This window comes from Lygodium microphyllum, chromosome 2 (assembly GCF_053477565.2).
Source record: "Lygodium microphyllum isolate KBCC chromosome 2, Lygodium_microphyllum_v1.1.10, whole genome shotgun sequence".
NCBI lineage: Eukaryota > Viridiplantae > Streptophyta > Polypodiopsida > Schizaeales > Lygodiaceae > Lygodium > Lygodium microphyllum.
Window position 1 is genome coordinate 190,928,040 of NC_141136.1, and position 26,704 is coordinate 190,954,743.

At 40.0% G+C, this 26,704-nt stretch overlaps 1 pseudogene across 1 annotated transcript; it reads right to left on the reverse strand.

Annotated features, from left to right (window-relative positions):
- Positions 1–1,180: 1,180 nt before the first annotated feature.
- Positions 1,181–3,231, reverse strand: LOC148040750 (uncharacterized; annotated as a pseudogene). Its single transcript, XR_015688709.1, has 4 exons — positions 2,875–3,231; positions 2,427–2,778; positions 2,081–2,268; positions 1,181–1,959 (listed from the first exon to the last, which is right to left on the reverse strand). The product of XR_015688709.1 is annotated as an uncharacterized LOC148040750 (transcript).
- Positions 3,232–26,704: the final 23,473 nt, after the last annotated feature.

Genomic DNA, 26,704 nt, shown 5'->3' on the forward strand with positions numbered 1-26,704 from the left:
ACATTCCAAATTTTAAGAACCACAAGATTAACACAATATTTTAGGAATTTAAAAGATGAACATATCAAACTCACTTCCAAATGCACATCTACTTATATATAGTACCAAACTCAATTGACAATCAGTGAGTAACTAAATGATTATTATTATTTTACTAATTGTACATTGATTAATCACTCTAATCTCATAAAATACATGTAATTTTATTACAAAAGAGTGAATAGGAAGCCTCTAACTAGGAAAAAAACAACATTCTAGAACAAAATTTACAATTGTAATCATCAAATTCTCTTCCTAAACACATTTCTAACATTAAACTCTCGATTCTTAAGTACAAACTCCTCTAGCTTAGGTTGCTTGTCCCCAACAATGACACCGAATGTTGAGGAAAAATACAGCTTCAACTTAGGTTGCTCCTTTAGCACATCCAAACCAACAAAATTGTAAGGCAGCCGGAGAGGTAGTGACCTAGCTAGGAGATAGAGAAATCGCATACATGAAGATATGTGTGAGTAGTGCAGGATTAGAGCGAGGTGGAATGACACTAATTAGGAAGAGAATGCACAAACAATTGCACTACACCACTCAATTGCACACACAAGCAGATATTGACATGATGATAGCTAATCACATACTAATGATGCATTAATCAAGTGCAAGAATATAATTTGCAAAGATAAGGGAGAAAGTGAGAGTAACTTATCTTGTATTCATGGATCCAATGAGTATTTGAGCATGGGAAAGAGTTTTAATCTCCATATCTACCTTTTCCAAGCCCACATATGCATGAAAACTGTAGATTATTGCTACTCTAGTTTTTGCATCTAGACTCATGCCTTGAGGGAAAATATACAATTTGGAACCCCAAATGAGCCCATATCATGATTCATACGCAATGTACATGCACAAAGATGCAAAAAGTAATGTGTATGTTGCTGCTGCATCCACTATGCCATTGTGGCAATGTTAGCATTTGCTAATTCCTTGTTATTGAAACCTTTTTAATGGAAAAAGCCATCATTATTGATCTCAAATGAAAAGATGCTTGCATGACTTTGAAGTTAAAAGTCAATGATTGAATGAAAATAATTCCAAAAACTGCACAATACAAAGAGCATGAATCACTTATGCAAATCACAAAATAAAAAGACCCCAATATTCAAAAGGTTGTGTACTACCAGTATTGTTGCTTGGATGCTATTTTTGTGATCATGTGAAATTGGAAGACTCATAGTGAGCTTCAAAACAATCATTGTTCATTGAGAGATATCATAACACATATGAATGATTGGAAATTGAGGAGTTGAAATGTGAGTAATACTATAGAAGTTTAAGGTTGACTATAGTTTGCATGCATCATCCTTACAATGATTGTAAATTGGAGTACTTTTGTTGCATCACGTGGTAGAGTACATGTGATTAGTCTTGATATTTTTCAATACTAAATTAAACACATACGTGTTGAAAAGTTTGCATGCCCACACAAGATACAAAGAAGACAAACCAATTATGATGCTTATTTGTGATGCTTATTCAAGAGCAAACTCCATGTGGTAGGTGTTGCACAAACACCTCATCAACAAATGGGTCCGCCTACAAACAAACAATAAGACCAACAAGCACGACCCACGCTAGAGACTGCACGAACAATGCTTCAGCTTGAGGGTCATCCTGTGGAGGAGGTTGAGGTTGCCCAGGGGGTGGTGGGTCAATTGTCACCACACGCCCTTGGCTCATGCTTTCTAAGAAAGCATTACGTATGCGGCTTCGACCCACCCTGTAACGGACGGGCACCAACACGCTAGCATACACAGCACCCCCATTTTGTACAGCGAGGCTATAGTATTGCAGATTATTCATGGGGAACGCGCCATTCTATTGGTTGTCGATTCTCCATCCTTGGCGGTGAGGCGTGTACTCGTTAGGCCGTGGGCGACGTGGAAATTCCACTAGAGTAGCCTACAGAACACCAGTCAACATGGATCATCAGGTTCAAGTTAAACATAAGAGGCAAACATAACTCCACGCTTTTGCTCAATAGCACCGATAACTGCGACGGTGATAGAAGGGCAGTGATGACCTGTCCTAGGTTGCGGTCCATGATGTCAAGATCCCACAAACGCACAAGGTTCTGTATATCTTGCTTATCATCTTTGGTAGGCGGTGTGATATTAACCTCTCGCTTCGGGCGGTTCGGCTTCAGAGACTCGGCATAGTCACGCATTTTTGGGTCGTCCGAGACATCGTAAGAACCGAATCCGGCCTCATCTACAGCACCAATTCATTACTACGTAAGCACGTGTGCGCGCGATCACACACCTCCCCCTCGCGTCTCTCTCTCTCTCTCTGTCTCTCTCTCAGACGCACACACGTAAGGACGTACGTATATGGGAATAACGTACGATCCAAGGGAGTTTTGAAATTACCGTTATCAGGTGAGTCGTATGGCTGAGCGGGATTGACTAGCCATAGCAGCCGTCCTTCAATGTTTGCAACGTTGAGGTCCAGATCCAGCTGGAAGGGCACACTGGTCTGATCGTGTCGCTTGGCCGTTCCCCGCAATGTTGTGCTCGTGAGACTCACGCCTTGGGATGTCAGCAGGTAGTTGCCGGGCCTCTGCGGCGCGAATTGCACGGTGCCGTCGGAGTTCTGGAGAAAGAAATTGAGGTCCAGCGTGGACGCCACCCACTGGCCGTCCGACGTCAGACAGGAGGCCTGCAATAACTTCCCGTCCTCTTGGAGCGTAATATCCCGGGAAGATTGTGAGAATCTGCCACCCTGGATGCACGATGCGCCTCACTTAGATTTTGATGATTGGAATTGTACGATAGCAACAAGAAGAGAAGTAATGCTGGCGACCTAGGGACTACTTACAGCCATGCTTAATTCGAATCTATTGATGAGTACGATAGTGCCCGCAGATGACTGAGAGAGCTACCGCCAGAGATCAGAGCAGCGCAACTTGTGAGGTATATATGTGGTGTTGGGATGATCACTCTATGTGTATATATATTGATATGGTGTCGCGCGTGTTATCCTGCTACCGCTGCTCATTATCACTGGTCCGCATGCCTGCCATGCCATCCCCAGGATAAATAACTTGGGGTCCTATTTGTCGTTTCTGGCAGGGGCAGCCGGTCGGGGTGGGCCCCTGCTCGTATGAAGGAATAGAGGGTGAAGTATCAACATAAGCAACTTTAGCATTAGCATCCTCCTTAGTCCTTGTCGCGATTGTTGGATTAAGAAGCTGATGAACAGGTTTGAGATTTACTTTGTACCTCCTCTTTTGCTTGCTTGGAAACCCACCGTTTCATAAAACAACGTTCTTCGGGATGACTGCTAGGGCTGTAAAATGTGCAATCCACTTGATTGCGATCTGTCTTGTTGTGGTTACCATGGGAAGGAGCGCCTTGAGGTGAAGCTCCTCCTACCTTTGGCTTGACCCACGACTCCGGAGACTTGCTTGGAAGTCGGGTTGCTTGCGGGTAACACATTTGTCGTGTAGAACACCCATAGCTTCCCCGAAAGAAGGGAAAGGTACTCGAAGCAAAATATTGTTCTTCAAAGCTTCAAAAGATGAAGGTAATTTCCCAAGTAACTTGTGAACCGGATCGCCTACAAGTTACCACTGTTCCAAACATGCCTTTCTCTAGGAAGGGCAAATTTTTTTACTTAACCTTCAAGAACAAGGTTTTAAAAATATTTACCTTCTCTTGAAGGTCAAAATGCCTCTAGAAGGGCTTTGCAACCTCCAAAAAAAAAACCTGGAACTTCCAAACTCCTCGAGTTGTTGCTTGATGCGTTTGAATTCACCAAGCTTCTCCACAACGTTGTCGGACTCGGAAATAGTAAGCTTATCCAAGTTTTCTTCCAACTTCACAATCTTCAGTGTTGAGATTCTCCCATATTGATGTTGAATGGAGCAGTCCTTGTGGACAAAAATTGTGCAACAATTGATGAGGACATCCCATGCACAATCAAAGCTTTGGCCCGTGCATCCATAAATGATTGATAAAGAGGATCAACCAAGTGAGGAGTAGCGAAAATTGACCATAAACCAACACTTTCTAATAAAAATCGCATGAAAAGGTGTTTTTGGATCTTCCCCATAAAATTTGATTGAATTGTCATAGAGCTTAATACTCAAGTGAGACATCAAGAGTTTTCATTTAAGAATATTTGTGCTTTGCTAATTGATCATGAGTTAAGACTCAAGGTGCAAGAATGTAGTAACATTACTAATGTTGCACTTTTTTCCAACACAAAACGCAAAGGCACCTCCTCCACAGATGATAAAGATAAGAAGAAGGACAAGAATCATTCAATTGATATGGATTGGACAACCATTATGGCAATTGAAGAAGTATGTATCTCTAGACAAGAGGGTTCGACATCGATGCCCCCCCGTCACATTGTGAGTAAGAAGACTCTCTGCAATTCCATGCAGCATGTAGAAGAGCCCATTAGTGTAACAATTAGTCATAATACAAAATACCTTGGTAAAGGGAGAAGTCTATTTCCTTCGCTATTGCAAGTGGAGAGAAAATAAACTTATCTAGCATGCTTTATGTTCCTCAAACCATAAGATATCTATTGAGAATAGCATCTATTATTGGCCTTTACCATGAGGTGAAGTTCACCAAGATAGCAGCTAAAATTCTACACAACACGAGCAAGGTGGTTGGAAAAGGAGATAGAAGGCACATATCACCATAGCTAGAGAGGACACAAGTAAGCTTTTCTACAATATTTTTGTTCACATTGGCATTGTTCTGTTGAAGAATATGCACAATTCAGGTATGGTTGCTGACTTACCTACTCTAATAGAAATCAAGGATCCACGTGATTCTTGCATGATGGGCAAGCAACAGAGAAAAAAAATCCCATAAGAAACCAAGAATCAAGCAACGGCTCCTCTAGAGTTGGTGCACAGTGACTAATTGTGTAGTAAAATACCTACACAAGTCTTGAGAGAATCTTCCTATTTCATGCTTATCATAAGAAACTATAGCAATAAGATGTGGCTATATTTTCTTTGTGACAAGGATCAACTTTTGGGAAATTTTAAATGATAACTTATGCTTTTCAAACTATGATAGCGAATAAAGTGAAGAAATGATGGAGAAATGGGATGGAGATTCTATTTCCAGGGACTCAAGAGTTTTGAAAGGAGAATGGTATGAAAAATAAACTCATGATGCCCCATCATCCCTAGAAAAATGATTTTTATAAGCCCTAAGACTAGGACACTGTGGAGATGGCTAGGTGTATGCTAAAGGATAAGGGATTTCCTAGCTAGTTTTGGACAGATGTAGTAAGTAGAACACTCTACATCCTCAGCCATAGTTAGACAAAGGCTGTAACATGCCCACCTATTGGCTGTCAAGGCACGCTTTTAGTGGTTCATCGGGAGACGAGTCTAAGCGTTACCGCCCGGCACTCCCAAGAGGGAATGTTCCGGGGTTTGTCACCTAGGGTTTCCCAAGTCCGCCTCGCAATGGAACGTTCACGGCCAAACCCACTAGGATCGACCTAAAATCAGGGTTCCTAGGGCCAATGTCTCCTAATAGCATCCTAGCATCAGGTTTTGGACATCCTACTTTACGCAGAGATACCCAATCTGAAGTAGATCCATACCGCACTTGGTTCAAAGAGAATGGGAAACGAGAGGAATGTGCTGCTAAACCTCTCTGCCCGTAGGGCATAGTCCCATTCCAGTCCCCTAAAATAGCATGAATCGAGTTCTAACTTAACAATACCTAAAGTCAACCCGGCAATAAATCCTTGTGAGAAGCCTCCCACTGCTTTGGGACCAACCTGCCGAAGGATGGACCCGTCGGGAATTCAGCCCACCCACTTCCCTTGATAGCTTTTGGTGCACAGATCGGATGCTCTATGCGTACGTAGTGAGCGTCGGAAGGTCCCCAAGAACAAAAGAACTCTAGTTTTGCACAAAAAACAAGAGAGAAGACTTGCAGGACATGAAGCAAAAAGATTAATTGGGTACAATCTCCCCCCATGCCTTGTGTGAGCGCTCCACAAAGCATGTATTTAACAAATTATTCATCTCCAAGCTAAAAAATAGCCCAAATTTACAATTAGCACACTTGAGCTTTTTTGTGTTTGCTTTTGTCCAAATAAAGAATAAAGCGGTCGGGCGTCCAAAGAGTCGGACAGTGTCCAAATACAATGTCCAATAACAAATATTTAAATCGTGCATCCATGCGCATACAAAATAATAAATATATGTCAAACACTTTAATAAATAAGTGTAATATATCAAATAAAATAAAAGCAAAACTTTTTTCCCCCTCCTTCTCCCCCAGCCGACGTCGCGCTGGAGGGGAAGGAGGAGACGGAATGTAGCACGCTGGCGCCCATGTAGGTGCTGGGGCCATGCGTGCTGTCGTGTAAGAGAGGGAGGATTTCCCTCCCTCCCCTATTTAAGAGAGGGGTTGCTACCTCCATGAGGGGTGGGAAGGACGACGCTGCCCAGACTCACCGTATGAGGAGCTGAAGTGAGGAGGAAGAGGCGGACGAGGAGGAATTTCGCTGAGAGCACCGCCGCCTATAGCCGTCAACCCCGGTTCCTAGCGCTGCCTGTTGTTGCCAACGTGGCGTTGAAACCCCCCCTGCCACGTGGAAGCATAGAAGCTTCTTAAAAGAAGCTTCTTGAGGGGGCTAATTAAGCCCCCTTTCAGCCCCCCTCATGTCCCCTTTTATTCCCCCCTCCCCCGGGTTTTTAAGACCCTTAAGCCCCATTTATTTTCACCCCCATGTTCACACCCCCCCCCCCCCCCCCCCCCCCCGGTTTTATCTTCTTAAGGGCCTTTCAACCCCTTGTGTTGCCCTTCATCTTTCCCCCCTTTCACCCTTTCTCCCTTTCACCCCCCGATTTTTTTCAAATCCTCCTAAGCCCCTTTCACCCCTGTGTCCATCCCCCCCCCTCGTGTCCTAAAATCCCTCCAAGACCCCCCTTCCTATACCTTTCACTCCCATGTCCAAAGATCTCGCAAGACCCTTCTTATGCCTTTGGAACCACACACACACACCCCCGTGTATAAACCCCTATACGGCCTTTTCCTTGGGCTTTGTAAGCCTTTCCCTCCCAAAAGAACTAAGACCCTAAAAGTCTTATTACCCCCCTCCTCATGGTTAAAACTCTTAACTATTCCTTGCCTTTCCAAAATACCCTTGGGACTTGGTTTTTCCCCTACTCGAAAAAGAGAAGAAGAGTATTGACGTGCAAGGGAGCGACACTAGAATTCCGAAAAAGAGTGTAAAGCTACTTCCACATTCGAAGGACTACAATTGCGATGCCTCCTAAGAAAGTCCAAGGAGTAGCTACGGGAGGGTAATCTCCCGGTATCCGTGTGGATATCTCACCCCAAGTTTTTTCCTTCTTAATTTTATATCGGTTTTAATTCAATCGTGCAAGATGAATTGTTAGGGATAACATATATTTTGTCCTGGTTATTCACGACGAAGGAATTTAGTTTAATGGAACATGCAAAATAAATAAAGTATAAAAATAGTTTTTTTTTTTCAAACAGCATTCTGCATTGAAACGAATTATGAGCAAGATTATTTACCCACTAAAGTAGTATACTTCGGTTAAGCCTAGAAGGTATAAAACTGCATCTTGCACTATTAACCCCTATTCTTTTTACAACGAATCATCATGGAAAGTGCGAATCATGAAAGGATTCTTACGATGCTTAAACTCTAGGAAGTTATCATTGCTAACTGCATAACTTAGCAAGGGAAAGATTGTTTATTTGGCATGAGTTTTGTTCGCAAGGAAAAAGGAAGATTAATTGAATTTACCTAACCTCAAATCGATAAAGTTTAGGATTAAAAAATCAATTGACACATAGATAACAAATCATGCGGAGGTGATCTCGATATTACCTTCTAAAGTTAACCAAATTAATATAGACTTAGAAATACCTATGCTGCGAAATATTCATTGGGAATGAATTAAAATTCAAGAAACGTTTATACCTTAAATACTGGCCCACATTCCCTGAGTGTAGAGTCAGTAAATTGTAAATGTAAAAGAAACCAGGGTTTGTCCCTGAGTTTCTCAAAAGAAAATAATAAAGCTAGGAAACCCTAGGTAACAACGTCACCTTAAAGAAACTGAAACGACTTGTTTCGTAACTCCATTATCGCATAGTACGATACAGGACTTGCGCAGCAAGAACGAAGTCATATGGTCTTGTGATTGAATCACAAGAAGAAAGGCTAAATTCTCGCAACAAGGATGGCGGATCCTTATGCAAGTTATCTTGCAAGAGGATGTATACCTTGATATCCTTCTGGGTAAGGAAGGTTTAAAACCAGAAACTGAAGTATCCGATGAACTGTAGGGTTTGACCAAGTTGGGTTAACAGGATACGCCCTAACCCAAAAATATAAGGGATCTTGCCAAATTGCAAGACACCCCGGATGAGTGCTGGATGCATTCGAAAGGAAGGATTCCTTCCTTAGGAGTTTGCCAACAACAAAAATCGATCAATGGAAATGTTTGTGCTTGCTAGAGATTTTAGAGCACTGTTTGACTTGTTTGACCAATGAATTACAAAATAAATAAGCACCTATACTTCAGGTTGAGGGTCTGAAGGTGAGAGGCAGCTTCAGTTACCCCCGACTGCCTGCCTGACCCTAACCAAGGGAGTTGTTGAATGCGCCGGGAACGTGGACCGAACCCGCCACGAGAGGTCTCTCCGTTGAGCACTACTTGGAGCAGGAGGACGCTTGGGTGCCAGGGGGGGACTACGTCCCACTACAAACACAATATCTACAATAGTGATTAGGGCAGTGTGTCCCTTAGATGCTCTTGGCTGCGAGACCGTGTGGGGTTGTCTTATAAGAGTTACAGAGGCCCAGCTAATGCCTATAGCCAGTGTCGCGCATGTCCGTTTTTTGTCCCAACACCCTCTCCTCCCCTTCCAACCTATCAGTCTTTCTCCCTCTTCTCTCCTTCGTCTCCTCCCCCCGCTTTCGCCATGCTGCCAGCCGCCTCCTCCTACTCCTCACCCCCCCCCCCCCCCCCCGACAATGCCTCAGCCCTCCTCCACCTTCTCTTACCATGCCCACTCCCCCAACTTACTTCACCTACCTCGTCCACTCTCCCCCCCACCCCACCCAATTCATATCCCCCATCCCGTCTACTTTCGACCCCCCAGTCGATCATTTTCCTTTCCCTTTCCCGTTTCTACCAGCCCACCCTCCACTTTACCCCACCCCCCACCACCCGTTTTCTACCTACCTAGCCTCCACTTTATCCCCACCCTATCCCCCATTTTTCCTAGCCTACCCCGCCCATCTTTTCCCCCATTTTGGGCACCCCCCCCTTTTCTTACAATCCCCCCACCCCCCTTTTCCATAACCCCCCCCCCCCCCCCCCCCCCCCCGCCCACCATTGGACCCCCACCCTCCTTAGCCCCCTTTCCACTTACCCCCTCCAAGCACACTCCCCTCCCAAATCCTTGTTCCCACCCCAAACCTACAGTAACCCACCCCTTTTCTCACACTATGTTCCTACATGGGTCCCCAACCGAACTCCGTACCCTGCGTGTTCGGGTTTTTTCTTTCCATGGTTCGTGGCTACTTTACACATGGGACTGCAATGAATTTAGTACATGTTTCCCACTTAGTTGTCGTTCGCACACAGATTTTCCTCTGTGTGTGTGTGTGTGTGTGTGTGGTCTAAGTCCCCCATTTATGTGCAAGAATGCATGTGGGTCTTGTCCATGTGCCACCACACTATTCTTCACACATACCATAGCCCGATATGCGTCTTTTTTCATTTAGTTATTCTTATTCAAAAATTTTAAAAAAATACATAAAAATTATTTAAAAATCAAATTAAATGCATAAAAATACTAAAAAATCACAATTTTTTTTTGCAAATTTGGGATAGAAAAATCCAAGTGAAAATTTATATATTTGTTTTTGAAAAATCTAATAAAAAGTGATAAAATTCATGAAAAATCTATAACCACAAAAACACAATAACATTAAAAGAGAAACACAAAGAAAAAAAACAAAATACAACACTAAAATTTAAAAAAAAAACCAATAAAACACGACTCAATTCACATAAAATTTACATTTACAAACAAAACAAACAAAAGAAAAGAGAACCACATCGTAAAAATCACAAATGAAATAAAAGGAAAAAACATAAACACACTTAAAAGAAAAAAATTGTCCAAAACTAACAAACAAAACGAGACACTCCTTTTTTTTTTGTATGCATGGGTATTAGCCATCATTTTTAAAATTTTATTATTATATAGGAGGTCGACTCTTCGCTAGTTGACCTGTTGTCCTCTTATTTGCAGATTTTTTGGACATGGGACTTGTGCTACTTCTTTTCCCACAATGCCATCAGACCTTCAGAGGGTGCCACATATAACTACCAAGTTCCATTTTCTTTTTCCTCCTTCACATGCACCATAACACACATGGTAATGGTATATAAAATTAACCCGACCGTTGCACACACTAAATTAATAGAATGCACCCCATAAAATTTTAATTAAAATGATCCCACTGTTAATTTGTAAAAGGAAACACGTTGCACATGCACCTTATACAATCACCCACATAATATTGTAAATTAAAATTAATCCCTAATGGTCACACAGTGCATATGCACATGTGTTGTTGCAAGCACATTTAAATTGTAAGTAAAAATGAATCCCCCGCCATCACTCATGCATGCACTTTGTGCCAAACATAATCTAATTTGTAACAAGTGCATTTATAGAGACCATCATCTAGTCAAGTCTAATCTACTTGGGATTTGGGTTGTGAAATATGACTCATTGTGTATTAAGGGCATAATTTAACAATGAATTATTTTTAATATCATTTGCTTAAACAAATTCCTGTAGTTCTCACCTATCCACATCATCGCACTATCGATTGATGAAGTGCACTTATAGGGATGGGATTTAGCTGTGATACGTTGGTCTTATCAGTCCATGTCTATTTTGGATATTAATCAGTGGTTCTATTATAAGTTCATTTTGATCTATTTGGTCTAGTTAGTGTCGGGGATGTGGCATGATTGTGCTTATACTTGATTTGATTACTTGATTATGAGGATTAGGATGCATGTTTGTTTGCATATCACAAAGCTATTAGCCACATGTATGCATAGGTCATGTTGGATTTTTTCTGCATGCTGTGGTTTGCTTGGGGTTTTTTGGTTTAGTCTTGTCAGTCTTGCTCTTTTCTATAATTTTTTCTATCTTAGTTGTGGTCCTCTGTATTGATTTTTTGCAAGAATTTCCTACTTTGTTTTCCTTGTTCTCTGCGTTTTTGCATAAATAGTCTGAATGGCACCTCCTAAACCACCTACTCTTGTGATTCTACATCTTCCCCTTCTGGTCCATGATTATTCTCTCCTATTGGATGTTGATTGCATTAGTAAGGTTGGTCTTCATCTTTTTGTGGCCCTCAAGTTTCCTCCAATGGATGCAAAACTTTGTTACTCTTTTCTAAAAACTTACAAGAAGCATTCGGGCTTGGTTTATGGCCATCATTTCTGTTTATCCCCTACCACTATTAATAAGGCCCTATTCCTACCCTTTGCAGCTTCCGCCATGCCTAGTGGTCATCATTTATTATCCACTACAAAGATTCTTGCCTTGTTGCTGCTGTAGAAGGAGACCTCTACTTCTTTGGTAGCAAATAAGGTTATCACCAATTCAAGAGTATCAATGGCACATATTTCCTCTCCCTTGTGGAAGCTATCATGCTAGTTTCTCCATAACCGGGAAAGCTTGCATCCAAGTGCTTGTCAAGGAACTATTCACTACGTCTGCTATACTATCAGAATCCTTGAGGTGGTTAAGTTCAACTGGAAAGCATTTCTGTTGGCTAAAATGGATCAGCACTTTTAGCGTGTTAGGAAGGATCATCTCAATACTATTTCCTATGGGGTTTTTCTATAGAAAATAATTCAATTGGCACCTTCCCCAAGTGGCATTCCTATGCCTAATCGTACTCCACTTCCTTAGCAATCTCCTCCTTCTGTTCTTTCTTCCCCTCCTATGCAACCCAGCTCAAGCTCAGTAGATGTGCCCCTTTCCAGGTTCAATAGTAAGAAGCACAGCACACATGGTCCTCCTAATCCTGCCCCTTCCATTGCATGTGGTACAAACACTAATACCTACTAAGGTGTCTGGTAGCTCCCTTCCCCCGTTCCTTACATGTCCTAATTTGTTTGTGGTACAATGGGAAGGTACACTAGATTCACAAATTCCTTCATCCCTCCAAACATTGATTACTAGCATCTTGTTTTCCCAGTTCATGTCAAATGTCCAAGCTACAATGGAAACAACTTTGACTTCTTGTCTCTAGTGTGTCTACACATGAGTTTCTACCTCTTTGTAGGACAAGGTGGATTCATTGACTTGTCACTTGAGCAAGACACTAGAAGATTTAGCTTCAGAAAGGTTTTCCCTAACTGATATACATAAGCAAATGCAAGGAGCTATTGTGTTAATGGATTCTCAAAAAACTACTATTAGAGAGTTAGAAGTTAAAGTTGCAAGATTAGAGGCAGATAAGGTGTCCATCACTAAAGAGAAGGATGATGCTTTGGTGGATATGCATACTTTAGCCAAAAAGCTTAGTGTTTGTGAGGGTGAATGAAAATATGCCCAAGTGACTATGGAATCGCAATAGAAGCATATTGATGAGTTGTAGTCTAAACACGGGGCCCTCACTAGTAGTGATAAGGAGACATCACCTGTGTGCAAGAAATATATGAAAATACCCCTTATCTACCCCCTATTTATGGGACCTTACCTTATAAAATGTACCTTCCTTCCCTTAAATAACCCCCCTCACTTACACTCACATGGTACCATATGGTAAATCCTAGTGGACCCCCCAGGAGTCTAAAATAGTTACCCTCTCTGTTCCCCCTCTTGCCCCTGTTATTCATGTTGTTGTGCCTTTTAAGGAGGAGCTGGAGAATTTATAGGAACATGCTAGGTTGTGTGATGTATTTGCTGCCAAGGTGGAAAGGTTACAGTATCGTATGGATTGTGTGCAGGAAGCTTTTACTCATGACAGTGAACTTGTTTCTCCTTTGCTCTCTTTTGGCTTAAATATCATCCAATAGAGGTTGGACTTATATATCTCTTTGAGAAATGTGGATTTACAACCTCCAGAGGACAATTGGCAAGATCTTTGGTTGAGTGATTTGCTCAAATCTATGTTTGACATAGCCTTGGATGATATACTTGATCCTCAAGTCAAATTGCTCTCTTTCATGTATATTAAAGGGAATCTACAAATTCCAAGATGAGGAGGATTTGAATATTTATGTGGGGAATGTGGTTTTGAAAACTATATTGTATGTACATTCTATGAAGTTAGAGTATGCAAAATTTTCATCAACGCACGTCATGGTATAAAGGAGATGCTTTGCATCCTCCTTTGGATGATGTTGTCACATGGGTCCTTACCATCGAACAAAGTACTTTTTATAAGTCTGATATCCCATAGTTGCATGCTAAAGTGTTGCAACACATTGTTGATAATCTCTTGTTTACAAAGGAGTTCTTCCAAATTTTTAAATTTCGTTGTTCTATTTATCCTCATGATCTTATTTTCTATTCCCTCGTTGCTTTTTTCCTTCCTTCTTATATTCATCTTCTTACTACTAGACTTGATTCCATTCCTATTTTATCTTTTACTCTTGCTTTATCCCCTTATATTCCGATTTTTACTTCATGCCATTTTATTTGTTGATCATACTACCTCTTCTCCTCCTACTATAGATCATTCTCTTGTTGTTCCTCTCATTAGGAAAAAAATGAACTCACAAATGGGCCCTTAAAAATAATATAGTTTAAGATGTGGGCCTTTTGGATTGTCCAATAGGAAGGCTAGATGTTGACATCCATGGAGGGTGAATCTTCTCTCCAAATCTTGGGTTTTCTATTAAAAAAAGGGGTACTGGGGGATTAAAAAAGGGAGAATGAGTAGTACACAAAATTTGAGTTTCTCTCACCTCGTATTTCTCCCCTTTCTTTTGGAGAATTTTCAATTTTGGTTTTTTTCCCTCTCACAAACTCAGTTTGACCCAAAAGTTGAGCAACAGACCACTTTCTCTCTTTTCTCTATACTCATGAATTTCCATCTCCATTGAAGCTCCCTACTAAGAGTAATTAGGGTTTTGAGCATTCTGCTTACCTTTGCACTTTCTTCTCCACGCACAGCTCCATATTTTGGGCAAAACACAGGTGCCCATCTCTCTTTGCATTTTCTCTTGTTTGCTTTTTTTCAGTAGGGTTTGATGTCGTTTCTTACTGTTGTTGTTGTTTTATTGCAGAGGTTGTTTGGGGTAGGAGACAGAGGTGCTCATCTCTCTCTCTTTCTTTCCCCCCTCTCTCTATGTGTTGTTTCTCTTTTATGTTGTGTTTTCAATAGAATTTGATGTTAGTTCTAATTGTTGTTTTCTTGTAGTGTTTATTTGGAGCAAAAGGCAAAGGTGTTAATCTCTCTCTTTGTTTGTTTTTTTTTTGCTGATATCTTTTCAACAAAACATAATGTTAGTTCTAACCCTTGTTTTTGTTTTATTATAGAGATCATTTTGGGTGACATTGCATAAGTGCTTATCTCTCTCTTTCTCTCTCTATGTTTCCTCTTTTCTACTAATTTTCCAGTATACCTTCATGTAAATACTAACTCTTACAAAATTGTCTTTTGCATAGATCAATTTGGGTAAGATTGGATAGGTGCTCATTTCTTTCTCTCTCTCGTGTACTGACACACTCTCTCTTTCTTCCTCTCCAAAAAATCCCTTTTCTCCATACAGGGTAGAGCAGAGATTCTATAGCTCAATTTACAGGTAAATCTGCCATATTTTATGGTGCCAAAATTTATTCATTTAATTAGTGACTTTTATGTTTGATGGGATTGATGTTTTCTTATGTCTATCATTTGCAATGGGTTTTGATTAGCAATGATTCAATCTTATCTTCAGCAGATCAGCTTATAGGTAAATTGGCCCTGTTTTGTATTGCTTCTATTCATGCAGTTATCTAGATATTTTTTGCTAAAAGGGATTTATGCAAGTATTTTTGTTAAAAGAGATTCATGCATGTGTTTTTTTGTACATGCAGGTATTGTACAAGGTTTAGGTGATTCATATAATTATCGATCAACTATTTTGATGTGGTGAGTGATTCCTTTGTGTTGGATGATATGGATCTGCTGGAAGTCGATGGTTCAAAAATCCTCTGCTTTATTGGTCCTATGTGTCCATTTGAATCTCCATGCCAATTGGCAATGATCCATGAAACTCTTGTATCATATCATCCATATAACACACAATGTATTCAGTCTTAGAATATCTCAAGTGTCAATCCAATGTGCCTATTAAGATTTGCATGCCATGTGGCTGCTATCCTTGTAACAACTACTCTATAATACCCACATTTCATACAATGTATTGAGTCAAATCAGACTCAATGTATTGAGTCAAATTTATTTTGGTGAAATTCTCTGAGTATTATTGTGCTATTCTTTTCATTATATTTCATGTAAATGGTATGATTAAAGTGATGTCTTGAAATTAAATCTATACTTTGTGTTGATGTATATATCCACATGCATTTCGATATCGATGTTTATGTCTATTTACAAAAGTGTAAACATCTCTTAATGCCATGTTGATTTGTATGGCATATTGGTGATTACTAGACGGACTTAAAATGCTTATTATTTAGGGGTTGATACATACTTCTTTACATCTAATGCATAGGTTATAGTTCCTGAGAGAAGAACAAGCATTCTCTCAATAGAAGTACATAACAAAAAAGATGAAGAAGGGAATTGGATCACTGATATGTATCATTGCTCATCTTGGGTACATATGCGTCCAAGTATGAAGGGAGCTTTCAGGGTGAAAGCATCTACAGTTGCAGATGTATCAAAGCACTGGAAGGGTAAAATTTTAGCTCTCAGACAAAGGAATGTTGATTCTCACCTTGTAACAGAGGCCTTTGTACAACATGTATTCATGCAAAAACAAATACATATTACGCCCACTGTGCCCTTTCAACGAAACATTGCAAACAGTAAGTATTTGCAACTCATTGAGAATGAGAAATTTCATGATACCTATGTAACAACTTGTCTCGTATTTACAGAAGTATACCCTTCGGATTGCTGTGAGTGGCAAAATGTCTAGAGTTTCACTAGTTCTTTTAAGTGTTACCACCTCAAAATTGGTAGATTTCTCTTTGAGGGGCGTACAACTAAGCAACTCACAGAGGACTTTATTTTTTTCTATGACTCCAAGTACATATTGCCCAAAGGGAGTTGAGAATATGGAAACCTTGAGTCTATGCACATATTGAATCTCAATAGCATAGAATGGCCATTGTGTAGTAGCAATGACATTTTGCACATGTATAGCACAAAAATTTCAGCAAACATGTTGAATTTTATGAAGCCAAGCACTGGCTCAAAGAATGTACATCTAAGTTGATTCATACCAATTGCAATTTTTGCACACATGTTCAAGGAATTTAAGGGTTTGAGGCGTACCAAAAGCACATACATCATAAAAAATACATAAGAGGATTATGTAACAAGGATTCTAGGCAAAACTTGGACATAAAAAATAACTCACAGTCCTGACACAATGGAGTGTCGAGTCACAACAAGGGACATGGCTTTCAGGTAAAAAATTTCTCTCTCAGTTTACTATTATCTTACTTTGGGATGAATCGGCTAACTTTCCTTTCCAATTACAAGTACTTTGTCGCACGACAAACTTTATGCCTAGTGTTCAAGTATCCTAAATAGAGGATGCTCAAGGATAAATGGTTGTGCCTTGATCAAGACATGCGTGAAAGTGCAGTTATGGATGTTAGTGTCATTTGTGAGGGCCACGAGCCCCAAGTGTTGCAAATGGAGGATGATTGGCCCTTGAGTATAATGCGCCAAGAAATTACAATATTAATGCAGAATCCACCTGTTAGCTTCTATTTTAAACTAAATGGAAGGAAAATTCGAAGCCGAGCTAAGGATACTGTTACCATCGGAAAGTGTGTGGCTTCACATATTTTAAAAATTGTAGAGTCTCCCTAAAAATCCCAACATCACAAGTTGTAATATCCAATACCTATAAAATTTTAGATTTTTTTGGCCAATAGAATATTGTTGCTTACAAACTTGCAATATTTAAACATTATGGTATTTATGCAAAATCATACACTTGTTATACACTTTTCACATCAACACATTTACATATGCATGTAAACTTTACAAAGATGTAAGTAAAGCCATAACTAAATATCGTATGCAGACAACCCTTAATGGTTTAAAACTTAAGGTTTTTTAGGTAAAACTAGTTTAGTTCTTGTTTTATTGTTTCGTTTCACACTTTCTCTCTTCATCTCTTTATATCCACCACATCTCTCCTACCTGCTATGATGGATGCTCATGCACACTTTGATGAGTGGATCCACGAGACTATCTTTGCCAACCAAGGTGACGAGATATTCTAGATTTTCTCTAAGAACTTCAACCTTGAAATCATGCTCTCATCGCTGGATCCCCCCTTTCAGGTTTTGGAAGACTTTGTGAGCACCATTGCTACATACACATACTCCATCAAGGGATCCGACATGACTTGGGGGCCTCTAGAACATCTCATGGTATTTTAGGCAGGGAAGAATCACCAAAAAGTGGTGAATAGGTGTCTGGCCCATGTGGATCCTTCGCATAGAGTATGCACTGTTCCCATGGGAAGTGCACCAGGTACATCACCTTTGGATCTCGTGGAGTGTGATTGCGTATTGGCAATTTACCTCCTTGCACTGGATACACCCCTAGAGAAGGAGAGCGATGAAGATACAACTCCACAGGTTGTTTCTATCACATACACACGGGAAAAGAACTGATTGAAGAGCTCATAAATGTTGAAGAGGAACATCGAGTGGTGGCAGAGCAAGGGTTGGCTCTCATGGTGCCATCTTCTTCAAAACAGCCACAAGTCGACAAACCCAACCTTGCCTCCTTGACACCCATTGAAGTAGATGGTGTACAATACTTGCTTCTATCATATGTACTATAATACTTGGAAATGAAAGAAGAAGAGTTATTTTCTATCCTAATCAAGGATTCAATGGAAGAGCTGATCGACTATGATTACATGGATGTGCATCCAACAATGGCAGAAATTGGAAGATATTATGGCACAAGCTTAGATACTGTGAGTGTGATCATAGCAGCAAAGGAGCGTATTACCTCTGTTGAAGAAGATTACCATGTGCCATATGCTGAATTTGAAGCACTACAACATGATTTGTTTGGACCAAGGCCCCAGCTTCCTACCAAGGAGTTTGTAGATCCCTCTGCCCAAAGAGGTGCCTCCCTGACACACGAGGAAATGAAGATACAAGATGATCTAGAGAAGGTGAGATTTCTAACTATCAGTTATTTTTATGCAATGAAACTTAATGGTAGGGTGTGTCGGGCCTCCTGGAGTCCACCGGTGAAATCTTGGCCAAAAATGATGCCTGCAGCTGCCCTATCCGAAGTCTGGCGTCTGGGGCCTTTGGACAAGGCACCTGCAAGCATTATTTTTGGCCAAGAGTTCACCGATGGACTCTGGGGACCCGACGCACCCTACCATCAAGTTTCATCGCTTTCTGATAACTCTAGGTTAGTCGCTAAATATATTGTTTGATTTGAATTTGTCATTCAGGACATACTGTATATAGATGATTTTGCATCAAGGCAAGGAGGAGCTCAACATGCCGATCGACGCAGGGATTCAGCTCTAAAGGACTATATCGGTAACGTTGTTGTAGATTTGGTGGTCTTCCATGAGAAGTGCTCACTAGGAGGGCAATAAATAATCATGAAAACTCGAGCTTTGACCAATTTTGGACCTTTTTGAGTGATACTTGTGACACCTAGCTTGGAGAAGGTGGTGCTAATCAAGCAGTCAAAGCTTCTTTACTTGTTTGACAAAACGCATGGTGGAGCAATGTGTGTGCTTGCGACATTAGGCGACCTTGCTAAAGTGTTAGATCCGCTTCTCCTGGAGAAAGAGCTGAAGGGGGAGCACATCATTTTTGAAGCAAAGAAGAAACTTATATTTTCATCAGAAGTTAGCCCCTCCTCTCCACCAATGAAAAAGCCAAGGAACAATTGAGAGTTCTTGTTAGCTATCGGCTTTTTGTATCTACCATCACTAATAGCCATCACATGTATTTTTCTTGATGAATATAAGATACTCTACTTTGTCCCTACAAATAAATATTTATTAAATAAATGTGTGGTTTGTATAAATGTGACAATAATGTGTGGTACTTTAATGACGCTTTTTCATACGTTAACATAATTCAACGCGTAGTACTGCACTTGCGATTGTGTAAGTGTGACGATAATGTGTGGTATGTGAATGACGCGTAGTACTGCACTTGCGATTGTGTAAGTGTGACGATAATGTGTGGTATGTGAATGACGCATCCGCATATATTAACATAATTCAATGTGTATTACTACACTTGCGATTGTGCATAAGCAATAACGTAACTTGTATCCATTACGTATTACTACTTTTGATGTGTTCGTACGTTAAACAAAAATTAAGAGTCATGCGTTTCAAGAAACAAAACAAAACAAATTTACTCAATTATTTGAATTCAATACACATCGCATGAGATATTATGTATATATAAATAAATATTCCAATGTGGCAGAGTATACAAAATTTTTTGGGCTTCCAAGATGTTATGGCGTTGTAACACTCGTTACAAACCTTGCATCATTAATCTAGTAAACTATGGCGGAGTCCCCTTTCCATGTCGAAGTCGAATGATAAAGTTTATGTCTTTATCTGTGATTGTGACACGCTTTGCATGGATGGCCACAAGTTGTGTATCATCAAACAAGTTAATGAGAAACCCCTCTGCAGCTGTTTGTAGGGCCTCCATGGCTGCAGCAGTCCACCTTCCTGCTGGTGGGCCGTCCCGCACTCGTGCCCAAAATCTTCCCATCCCTTTTAGCTCCAAGTCTTGCATGACTTCTCGAACAACTTTATGAAAAGAACTTTTTGGGATGAGAAGCTCGTATCCGCGTTGGATTCTCCTTATCTATCAAAGGGCGACAATGCCTGATTTCCATCTCCTCTTCTTCTGTGGTGATCCTTGTGCTCTACAAGGAGCACCTGTTGCTGCACTAGAGGAGGCTCCACCTTGTGATCCAGGTGGCGGGCCTTGGTGTGATGTCTTCCGGGGGCCAAAACGGTGACATACTTGCTTGGTGCGTGCCATGCAAGCTCAAGCAAGGCAAGACGGAGAAGAGACAGAGGTTAGGGATGTGAAAATGGAGGAAGCAAAGAAATCAAGATGTGAAAATGAGAAGAAGAATGAACTTTTAACCCATTGAAACCCCAAAACCGGGTTAATGCAGCTTCATACGTAGTGTCCATCATGTGATCGTAAATCCATAACCTTTTATCGAAATGCAACGAAACTTCACACGCGCACTCATTAGGTGGCCAAGAGCCTTTTTTTTTTGAAAAAAAAGTACATGTAGACCCCTGGTCCGAAGTCTGGCATCTGGAGCCACTTTCCTACTAAGTGACCAGGAAAGTGGCTCCGGACACCACACTTCGGACCAAGGGTCTGCAAGCACTTTTCTTTCAAAAAAAAATAATTTGGGCTCTTGGCCACCTAATGAGTGCGCGTGTGAAGTTTCGTCGCATTCTGATATATTTTAGTATTTTAAAAATTATCCCACACCAAAATTATGGATGGATTGATAATTGAGAAATCAACATCGCGACTACTAGCCCTTAGAAACTTCGCACCACATAGACTATATAGAGGCATTAGGAGTAAAGTCTACAACAAGAAATGGCAAAATTTTTCATGTTATTCCTATTGAAATTGACAGTGCTAACAAAAACTGTAAGTAAGAATTGAAAATACAGCGAAGATGCACGGTCAAAGTTGAGAGCGAAGGACAAGTGTAAAATTTTAATTCATATTTTAAGGGCACATATAATAGTATTGCACTGGGACATAGTCATATGTCCAATGCACGAGGATAACACTATGCCAAAAAAGATAACATTGCAAACAACACAATATTAGTGAGTTTGGGAATCTCCCAATTCCCATTTTTTGAATACTAAAAAGGTGGCACCCGGATAACATGCCCATAAGTTTCTCAAAACCATATGATGTGACCTATCATTGGAAAGCACTTGAAAAATGGAATCTATTGAGCTATAGAGCACTCAATTTGGAGTTATAGTGTTCAAGTTATGACAAATCCAAATATTTGACCATGTGTCCCAAACTTATGGGAAATTCCCATATTCCTCAATATGGTGTTAAACTATCTTCATTCCATTAGAAAGCATCCTTCAATGCTTGAAGATTTCTTACAAGTTGGAAGTCCTTGGGAGTTATAGTGATGCGCTTCTCATGCATTGCACAACGTTGAGCATCAGTCACATCAAGTCAACTAAAAAGGCCTCTGCAGCACACTGTAGAGTATGAAGACATTCTTTTGTGAAGCGATCAGGTCTATCCTGACCTTGTGCCAAAAACCACCTCCTGCTTTCTGTGTGGTAGAGGTCTTGCACAATCTTGCGAACAAGTCTCGAGAAGCTCACCTTCAGAATGATGAGATCAAAAGAGCGTTGATACCTTCTAATTTCTCTCAAGGCCACTGTACCTGGCTTCCACTTGCGTTTCTTGTGGGGATGCTGAGGAGGACCCTTGTGAGGGCGACTTGAGGAAGGTGGATTAGGTTGAGAAGGGGGTGCATCTGAGCTAGTAGATACTCCAAGGGGCTGAACATGATATGGGGCTCTGAGCGGAAGCTTATTTGCAACTACCGTAGACCTAGCCATCTTTCCTGCATAAGAGATGTGAGAACTCAATGAATAAGATAGAAAGTGAAACCCTCTTTTATATAACCCTAAGCTGTGAGACTCATTCACATAGATGCACACTCTCTCTTTCTCTCTTAAACTATGAATCACATTCACACTAATTCACATTATTCATCTTACTATCTTAGCTCTTTTCGAACCCATTTGATGCCTTGTCGAAGCCTTGTTTCTAGCCACTTGGCATATTTGCTTGTTTATCTTCTAGATTTCTTGCTGCATTAGTATTCACAGAGCTGGTTGGAGTGTACTTAATTTTCTTCTCCTAGTTAAAAAATTTGGGCAATTACAATGCCGATTTAGAGTTTTGTCACCTCGAATACTTTCTAAATACCTTAGTATCCTTTGAGTCAACAAGATGTTTCCAAAGAGAGTATCCAACATTCTTGGAAATATGCATTAGATCAAAAGGATTTGTGATATTTAAATCTTTCTAATGTTCCAAAGAATACTATGTGGAGAATGAGGGAACTATCAATTACTTCACAATAACTTGTGAACATTCTTCATCCTCATTGTCTCTTGTGGCCTCCAATAATGGATCTATGAGTGGACATTCAATTCACTTTTTCTACTAGTCCATTAGACTTTGACATATAGGACATTGCCTACTCTTGACCTTTCCATTGAATTATTGTACTTGCATAGGGCCACGTAGTGGATGGTTTTGGGATAAGAAACGTTGATGACAAAGGTAAATATTCTTTTTTAGACTGGTACTTGAGGCTTCATAACTCACTCTTTTAGTGACACGACGTGATTCCATCATGTCTACAGCTAATTCATCAACACATTCATTTGCTCTCTTTTGCAAGAGTTTAACTTCATCCGCTACTATAATCCTATACCACCAAGATAGCAATTGGATCATTGGATTGCTACCATTCACCCCTCCACCATGATCAGTTTTTCTTTGGTATGCACCATGTGCTATTCAATGTGAATTTTTCATCCCTTGTGTGGACCAAATTCCCATGCTTCCCTTTTCTACAAAGTATGGCCCATATGCCTCAAGGATATGCTACAAAGACACATATCACACATGAGTAAAACTATGCTCAATAGTTTATACAATTCATACAATTTTAAAATATTAACTTGGTACACACCATGTAATGTGTGATAGACCTTTTGCCCCATGCTTCCACCATGTTTTATAGAAGCTATGCACAGCATTGATAAATTCTTACTTATCTTCATTGTTAAACACCATCTTGCGAAGTAAGGGAGTCAATTTGTTAAGACTTATCCAAACCTTAGCTTTGGCCAATCTTGTTTTTCCTCCATTACTTCGATCGGGAACTGCAAAATGTAACTTTTTCCACCCATCGTAGTCCTACGGCCTACGAATCATGACATTCCCTTCCTCATTGATGGGTACTAAGAGAAAGTTCCTAGCCTTTGCTCCTCCAAAGCAAGGCTTTTTTGGCAAGTTACTAGATTTTCCTGATCTCTTTTCATCTTTTTCAATCGTCACTTGATGCTTGTGTAGCCCAATTTCTGATAGCACTCGCTCCACATTCCTACACGTTGCAATTACTTCTTTTTTTGGTTGTATCCTATAAGCAAAGCAAATGTATTCATATACAAGTTTCTCCATGATTCTGACCAAAGCATGCAATGAACAAATGTGAATACGATCCAAGGGAATGTTGAAGATGGGCTTCCAAGTGGGATCTTCTCTATTGCGCGTCGGTGCAGCACTTGTCACCTTTCGCCAGTTCTTATTTCTGTCCTTTCCTTCCACCCTCTCTGTCAAGCAATATAGGCATGGATTCTTTGTATTTGCACCATTGGAGATTCCACACATGCATTTTAAAGTTTTCAAGTCTCTTGCAAGATGCCATTCAACCAAGTATTGACCATACCCTTCAACCGAGAGCATCTCACCATGTTCCTAACGATCGATAATGCTTGGAATGCTTGTGTGCATAAAGACCAGCTGCAACACCTCAAATTTTTCCTTAGGAACTTCAAATGCAGTGAGCCACCACACATGGTGCTCAGATTGAACGCTAAAGTTCCTTGGGTTTTTCTTGTCGAATTGTAAATCTCTATTCATCAGAGTTACACTAACTATTTTAAGCTTTACTCCTTTGACGACCTCACTTTCATTTGATTTTATAACAAACTACAATTTACCATTACATTCCTCAATGGACATATTGTAGTACATTACCATTGCTGACTGCACCTTGTTCAAATCTAAATAGTAATTGTTGAGTTTGGTGAACTTCACCTCATATGCATTTTAGTGCTTCCACACATTGAACATGCATGGGATCTCCTATCAACTCCAAAACCTTTGTATTAAGTTGCCGTCAGGCCTCTATTAACTTTGAAGGTTGAGGAAGAGGCACGATTCTATTTCTCTTCAGCACACAACCAAGCCCAGCCTTCACACCTTTGAATATCTTTGAGTAAGTAGTTGTGCTAATGCCGGCCCTGTCACAAATAGATTGTGCATCCACAGCTGACAACTCATTTGACACATCTTTTAATGTGCACTCAATCACCTTTTCCTTCACAGCCTTAAACTTACGATTGCTTAAAGTGTTTTCCAATGTACTTGCCTTCAGCAATCTACTAATACACGATCCAACCTCACCCTCACCTAGGTTCTCTTTCTGAGCTACCTTACATGCTTTGATACGTCGCTTCCACTGGCCACTATTCACAATTGGCTTCTTCTTTCATTTGTGCTCCTGTGTTAGCTTGTTGTTTATCTTTCTCAAGTCATCCAATTGTGCCTTTGTCTCGTCATATGAGATACCAATGTCATGGATAGTGTCATGCATTGAAATAATTTGATTTTTTTTTGAATTATAGTGTCATTCAGTTGTACCACTTGTCCTATGAGCTATTGTATATGAAGTTGATGTGCAATGATCACATCATGGCAATTTGTTATGGTTGCTTGGCAAGTTGTAAATACTTTGAACGCCTGATCATTGAGCCGCTTAGTATAACCAAGTAACCCATTTTCACCCTCGCACACATACTTCAGCAAATTTGTGATTCCTGAGAAAGTTGGAGGTCTATTGTTTAAGGGTTCAATTGGGTAGATTCCCCCATCAACCCACAAATCCACATGTTTCAATCCCATTTTCCTATAACTGTGCAAAACTTGAGGGTTGACACTGGTACGTTGGGTTCTTTTGAATAATGGGGCATATTCAATCTCTACCTCAATATGCAGCTCCTTCTTTCCTGTATTCATTTTACTATTAATAGAAACGGGGAGCCTACTTGGTTGTCACAAGAGGTAGAGTGGAGATGCACAAAGAGGCACACAAAGGTGCCAAGGGAAAGGAGGGTGTAAGTAATTCACTCTGTTTTAATGAAGGTTGCATAAACACAAAGAAGAGGTCACAATAGAGCCATGAGAGAGTATCGATATGGGGGGAAATAGCTCAGAGGGTAGGGATGTCCAAGATTTTTTGTATTTTAGATATTTCTATTTTGCCTCCAAAAACATCTCCAAAAAACACGAAATTTGACCAGTTTGTTTATTTTTTTTACCAAAAGTTAAGATATAAAAAATCCCCAAAACATCTTAAAGGAACTTTCGAAATTTCATTTTCCTTATTCTTGATTAAAAAATCAATTACCTCGTATCTACTAATCATTTTGCATTGAAAACGAAGCACCACACTCCCGTAACTAACTCCTTTTTTAATATAAAATTTGGTTGAAAAAGACTTCTTGAATGATGAGAGAGAAGGAATCTGAGTATATCTTTGTAGATAATATAAAAAAGGCAAAACGAGATTGCAAAAGTGGAGAGAGAGGAGGAATATTTTAGTATTCTTCTCTCCTCTTTTCCTTGTTTTAAGGAGGAGGGAGGGGGGGCTAAAAGGCCCATTTGTGAGTTCATTTTTTTCTTAATATATTCCTTCCACCTTTTGTTTAGAATCACTTAGTGCCTTTTTAGTATTATTTCCTCCATTTCCAACATCATTTTCCTTATGCTTTCCCTCTTTCTATTATATGCCATATCCACCTCTTCAATGTTCTACCCTCATTCCTGTTCTACCTCCTATAGAATATATCAATCTTCCATCTCAATATGTATTGGACACTCCTAGATTTGATAATGACATCCTTCATTGATGGCAATGGATTATGCATGATTCCATTTGACAAGACCAATTTTTAATTGGTCTCTCATTCCAAGGTCCTAGAGCACTTCTTTGGCGTGTTCAAATTCTTAACTTCATTTTGCTTGGTCTCATAGGCTCGGTCAAAGGATACATCCATACATTTGGCATCAAATTTTTGTTGGTACTTGTCCTTTATACATTAATAGCCACATTTGAACATGAGGAAGTATATACCAAATTTAATAATTAATCCTAATGAAGATGTACTAGTGGCTCAAATGGATGTGCTCTATTATTTTGCCCAAGCCTTCCCCACCAAATTCATTATATTGTTGTAAAGAATGTACTATTTGCAATTCCTTCAAAATGTACCTCTCCATTTTATGCATGAAAGCAGAAGCCTAGAACGCCTCAAACTTAGTATATAATTCAAAAATAAGTATTTTCATCCTAGCAAATTAAAAAAATAGTTTTGAAATGTATCTACTTCTTCTTTTTCATGATTAATGGAATCTCTTCTGGTTGTCTTTTATTGTTGAGGGAAGTTGCCATTCAAACTATTTTCTATTTTGTGATTGTGAATGTTGTACTATGTTTTTTGGTTATGTGTGTTACGTGGTATGAGTGTATTATCCTTGTC